The sequence below is a fragment of the Astatotilapia calliptera genome, chromosome 2, assembly GCF_964374335.1.
Source record: "Astatotilapia calliptera chromosome 2, fAstCal68.1, whole genome shotgun sequence".
NCBI classification, from domain to species: domain Eukaryota; kingdom Metazoa; phylum Chordata; class Actinopteri; order Cichliformes; family Cichlidae; genus Astatotilapia; species Astatotilapia calliptera.
Window position 1 is genome coordinate 22,569,707 of NC_137423.1, and position 6,021 is coordinate 22,575,727.

Here is a 6,021-nt window from a genome sequence, read left to right on the forward strand (position 1 = left end):
GACTTTGCGTTTTCCTTTTTGCCATGGATTTCACATTATTATTTTTTTTTTTCCTTCATAGGGAGACGGTTTTCACGGATGTCCAGATCTAAATGTTGTTTTTCCCTAGATTGCTCTCATCTGTCCTTTGAAGCTGTGTTTGACGAATGTCCTTATTAGAAGAAGAATGTGGTGTGAAGGACTGCGCCCAGTGCCAAGAATACAGAGGGAAAATATGAGGGGAGTGAAGTGTGAATAACAAGGTTAAAGTTATTTGAGGTTAATCGCATCTCTTCATCAGTCACATGTTCAAGCAAGGCGCGCTCTTCGAGTATGGAAAAGAGTTTGAGGAAAAACAACAACCAGCTGAGAAACAAAGTGTGGAGTAACCTTGTTTCAGGACTGCAGGCATCGTGAGAATGAATTACAATTGTTAGATAATTGCTGTAAATGTCAAAATTTGTCACAAATTTGCCAACATAACCAAAGTACCACAAGTCACCAGAAAAGCATAGTAGGAAAAGGTGAAAAATAAATGAAAATACAATTTAAAGTTGAAACTTTATGGCATCCTTGACATTTTCCAAAGTTGTTTGGTGGCCCAGCGGCTTTGCTAGGCCGATTCTGGTCCCCAGCCTTATCTTTGGCAACCCTAATTTAAAGGGTTACTTTGGCAGGTAAAAGAAGTGAATTTTGTGTGTGGACTTTTCTTTAAAGTTCAAAATTAAGTTGAATCATCCTAGATCAGATGCACCAAAAAAATTTATTTCAGTCTCACCTGCTCACAAAATATTGTTAAAGCAGTATTGAGATTCGTCCATGTGATCTTGAGCAAACTGTGTACGTTCTTCTGGAGAGCAGCGCTCTGTCCTTGAAGCCGTTCCATGCACACGATTGCCGTTCGCCGTTCTCCTGATGGTGGAGTCATCAACACAAACATTAGCCAAGAAAGAGAGAGAGAGGCCTGCGACTGTTCCTTTGTGACCTTGATGACTGTAACATGGTTTGCTGTGGGAATGATCTTTGATTGTCAACCTCTCCTTCATAGTTGAACACCATCTGTCTGACTGATTGGACTTGTGGAGTCTGAATTGTTCTGGGATGGTTTTGTAACCTCTTACAGCTGCATGAGCATCAACACCAACTACGATCCACTCCCTCAAATGTGTTTTGTAAAGATCAGCCTTTGATAGATCCCTGTTCCAGTCATGTTGTTGTTGTTGTTCACTTAAAAACATCAAAAACCTACCATCCACGCCCGATTTTCATTCAATGAATTGATAACATGTGTCTCCTAATTTTACCTTTAAATTATCCACTAAATCAAGAAATTCTTAAACTTTTGCCCCATCCCATGTACAGTGGGGCAAAAAAGTATTTAGTCAGCCACCGATTGTGCAAGTTCCCCCACTTAAAATGATGACAGAGGTCAGTAATTTGCACCAGAGGTACACTTCAACTGTGAGAGACAGAATGTGAAAAAAAAAAAATCCATGAATCCACATGGTAGGATTTGTAAAGAATTTATTCGTAAATCAGGGTGGAAAATAAATATTTGGTCAATAACAAAAATACAACTCAATACTTTGTAACATAACCTTTGTTGGCAATAACAGAGGTCAAACGTTTACTATAGGTCTTTACCAGGTTTGCACACACAGTAGCTGGTATTTTGGCCCATTCCTCCATGCAGATCTTCTCGAGAGCAGTGATGTTTTGGGGCTGTCGCCGAGCAACACGGACTTTCAACTCCCGCCACAGATTTTCTATGGGGTTGAGGTCTGGAGACTGGCTAGGCCACTCCAGGACTTTCAAATGCTTCTTACGGAGCCACTCCTTTGTTGCCCGGGCGGTGTGTTTTGGATCATTGTCATGTTGGAAGACCCAGCCTCGTTTCATCTTCAAAGTTCTCACTGATGGAAGGAGGTTTTGGCTCAAAATCTCACGATACATGACCCCATTCATTCTGTCCTTAACACGGATCAGTCGTCCTGTCCCCTTGGCAGAAAAACAGCCCCATAGCATGATGTTTCCACCCCCATGCTTCACAGTAGGTATGGTGTTCTTGGGATGCAACTCAGTATTCTTCTTCCTCCAAACACGACGAGTTGAGTTTATACCAAAAAGTTCTACTTTGGTTTCATCTGACCACATGACATTCTCCCAATCCTCTGCTGTATCATCCATGTGCTCTCTGGCAAACTTCAGACGGGCCTGGACATGCACTGGCTTCAGCAGCGGAACACGTCTGGCACTGCGGGATTTGATTCCCTGCCGTTGTAGTGTGTTACTGATGGTGACCTTTGTTACTTTGGTCCCAGCTCTCTGCAGGTCATTCACCAGGTCCCCCCGTGTGGTTCTGGGATCTTTGCTCACCGTTCTCATGATCATTTTGACCCCACGGGATGAGATCTTGCGTGGAGCCCCAGATCGAGGGAGATTATCAGTGGTCTTGTATGTCTTCCATTTTCTGATGATTGCTCCCACAGTTGATTTTTTCACACCAAGCTGCTTGCCTATTGTAGATTCACTCTTCCCAGTCTGGTGCAGGTCTACAATACTTTTCCTGGTGTCCTTCGAAAGCTCTTTGGTCTTGGCCATGGCGGAGTTTGGAGTCTGACTGTTTGAGGCTGTGGACAGGTGTCTTTTATACAGATGATGAGTTCAAACAGGTGCCATTCATACAGGTAACGAGTGGGGGACAGAAAAGCTTCTTACAGAAGACGTTACAGGTCTGTGAGAGCCAGAGATTTTCCTTGTTTGAGGTGACCAAATACTTATTTTCCACCCTGATTTACGAATAAATTCTTTACAAATCCTACCATGTGAATTCATGGATTTTTCTTTCACATTCTGTCTCTCACAGTTGAAGTGTACCTCTGGTGCAAATTACTGACCTCTGTCATCATTTTAAGTGGGGGAACTTGCACAATCGGTGGCTGACTAAATACATTTTTGCCCCACTGTAGGTGTAATTTTGATTTTTTTTCCCTGAATTTCATGAAAATCTTTTAATCTTCAAGGTCATTTTTATGCAGAAATGTAGAAAGACAAGTGCTCAATAACCACTGTAACGTGGGATGACTAATAGAGAAATAATCCATTGATGCCACTGCTGTGGTTTTCAAAATGATTTAATTCGAAATCCCAGTTTAATGTGCCAGTCATGCACAAATGCAAAATACACCACGAAACTCATATAATGACAGAGAACCACATGAAACATGGTCACAAACTTTAAATACTGTTTACTTGGACATGTGGTTGTTGACAGCAGCACTGGGACACTGAAGCATTGCTATGAATATATAATTCTTTTAACAAACAATAATTTTGAGTGTTGATGTGGTTTTGTCAGCGTCACGAAGTTTAGAATTGAATAGAAGCAGGATGAAGTTCTAGCCCATACCATGTTTATGTAAAACATATTGGAACTCTCCAAAGTGTCTGGCGTAGGAGCTCAGAAAGTCCTATAAAGTGAATATTATTTTTCTAATCTTTAAATATTTGCCTTGAAGTCCTTGTAAACATGCCAATAGAGGATTTTATGCTTAAATTCTTTAATTAAGTTGTTCCAGGAATCCAGTGCAGCGCCGTCTCCGTTTGACCTCAGGACTCAGCTATGTTGTTTTGTGACAACAGCCAGTTTTGTGAGATTAAAGAGATCTGTAATGTGAACAGTTGTTAAAGATCTTTTTCTCACATTCTGTCTACAGGAAATCACCACAAGACCCGCTTCTTGGAATCAGCTTCTCTATTTGTCAGCAGTAAAGTCAAGACGTTTCACAAGTTGCCATTTTATGATCTGTGATATCAAATGCAAACCAAATGCAGCTTCTTCTAAGAAAAAGAAAGCATTATGTTTATAAAATCACATTTAAGCTTCTACAAGCTGTTATTGACAGAGAAGACGGGTTGTTTTGTTCACTGTTTTCTACTTTATGTAACATGTTGTATTGTGTCAATTTTTGATGGCATCTCTACTGACCTGTAATGACTCAAACAAAAACCCTCAAACAACACAAGTGCTATAAAATGATATTTATTACTGCATACTAATATAAATGTGATTTCAGACATAAGGGGATATAAACATTTAACTTGATCGTCCAGGTCAAATTACCGACGTGTCTCAGCTTGTTGGTCCCACTTACAAAGGAAACTTACAAAGTTGTACAATCACTTAGATGCAGCTGAAAGCAGGCTCAAAATGGCAAGAAATAGATTTTAATGAGTCACATACTGCATGATCAGCTGACTTGATTGATGTTGTGTCCAGGCGTTAAAATGATAAACATATTTCAGTGTGCTCTATTTCAGTCTTCCAAATGACGGCAAACACGTTGTCTGGATTCTCAGAATACGCACATTTCACGATTACTGAGAACAGTGAAAGCGTTTCTAACCACATCTTAGAAACACTGTACTGAAATTACGCTACATAAAATGGGTTCATCCTAGGCTTTTCTTTATCACTGGACTGAGTGTTATTAATATTGGCACTGTCCCATTTTCTTAAAATGAACTGTAACATGCAATTTTTTCTCCCCAAGTGACAATGTTGTGAATACAGAATAAATGTGTTCCTTCTGATGGGGAGTTTTTATATTAGATTTATATGTGATTATTAAGTGCTTGTATTCACTTTACTTTCAGCTACCTTTATCCTTCTCATTGTGAGATGACGTTAGATTAGATTAGATTTTTCTTCAAAAAGCGTTTTGTTTGTTTCTGTTGGCTGGCATACAAACAGAGACACAGCCATGGGGTAATTAACATGTAATGCACTTGCACATACACAAATGCTGGCAATGACAATGGTCAGTTACACAGGTGACTTTGCAGGCTCTACAAAGACTCACCACAGAAGTCTAGACAGACAAGTTCATGCAGCACGGCCCCTCCCCCCACTAGCAGCTGAACGCATCAACAGACTCTGCAAAGCATCTTAATTTATATCCTGTCTTTCTGAGGAAGTTTGAGAGGTCAGTAAAACTCCTGTTTCAAACACATTTAGTATTACTTAGTTAACACAAACATTAATCTGACTGGCATAAATGTTAGCATTAGCCATTTAACTGTTAGCAGCTAACCCACGTTAGTTATCATTAAGCTAGCAGCTATGGCTAATAATGAAATATTAACGGTAATTTTGGAGCTAGGCAGCAGATTTTATCAGTCCTGCCTGTCTGTAAAGTTATTGGACTGTTAATTTAACACGAAGGCACAGTTGTTTTTGTAAAAAAACAGTTTCATTTCTCACTGGCAGCCTACCTCTTCAACTCTGTTCAGCAACAAAAACGTGGGACTAAGTCGACAGAAGCACAGAAAATGAACAGGGCTGTGGTTCAATCCTTTGCATGAACCAGCATTGTTCTAATATTTTAAAAGAAGTATGCCTAGTTTGTCATTTTTTCATCTGCGGTGTTAGAAATAGCATCAGGTATTGAGTATTTTCCTGAGTGTCGGAATTCTAGTATCGCGAAAACCCTACTCAGGACATTACAGCCCAGCCCTGCTTCGACTGTCTGACCCTGGGAGACTAATTTACTGTTTAAAAAATAGATAATAATGATAATAAGAAGAATATGTGTGCTCCTGGTCACACTCCTCGTTCAAAGCTGCAAGCTCTTCCACTGCAATTTCCCGTTTGGTCTCTGGGTCTGAGCACCCAGCTGTCATTCCTAGTAACGATCCTCAACATAAAAGCTGAGTCCGTTTGAAACAAAAGTCGATGGTTGCTCTCTGCACAAGTTACAGGTCCATGATGCCTCATTTAAGTCATGTCTGACCTCAGCTTTTTATGGGCTGTGTTGTGGAACTTTTTAACCTTCCCTTGTTATGTGAGTTTTTAAATCATTCACTTACATACAGCTTAACCAGCAAATTTCTTTTTCCTTCCCAAAAGCTTTTACATGGCTCAGAAATGTATTACTTAAACAGCTCTCACAAAGCATTTTCAGACTAATTTCCAGCCACAGAAACATTACTGCTCTCCGATAGAGGTGAAATATTTGGCAATAATAACACGTGGACACCTCA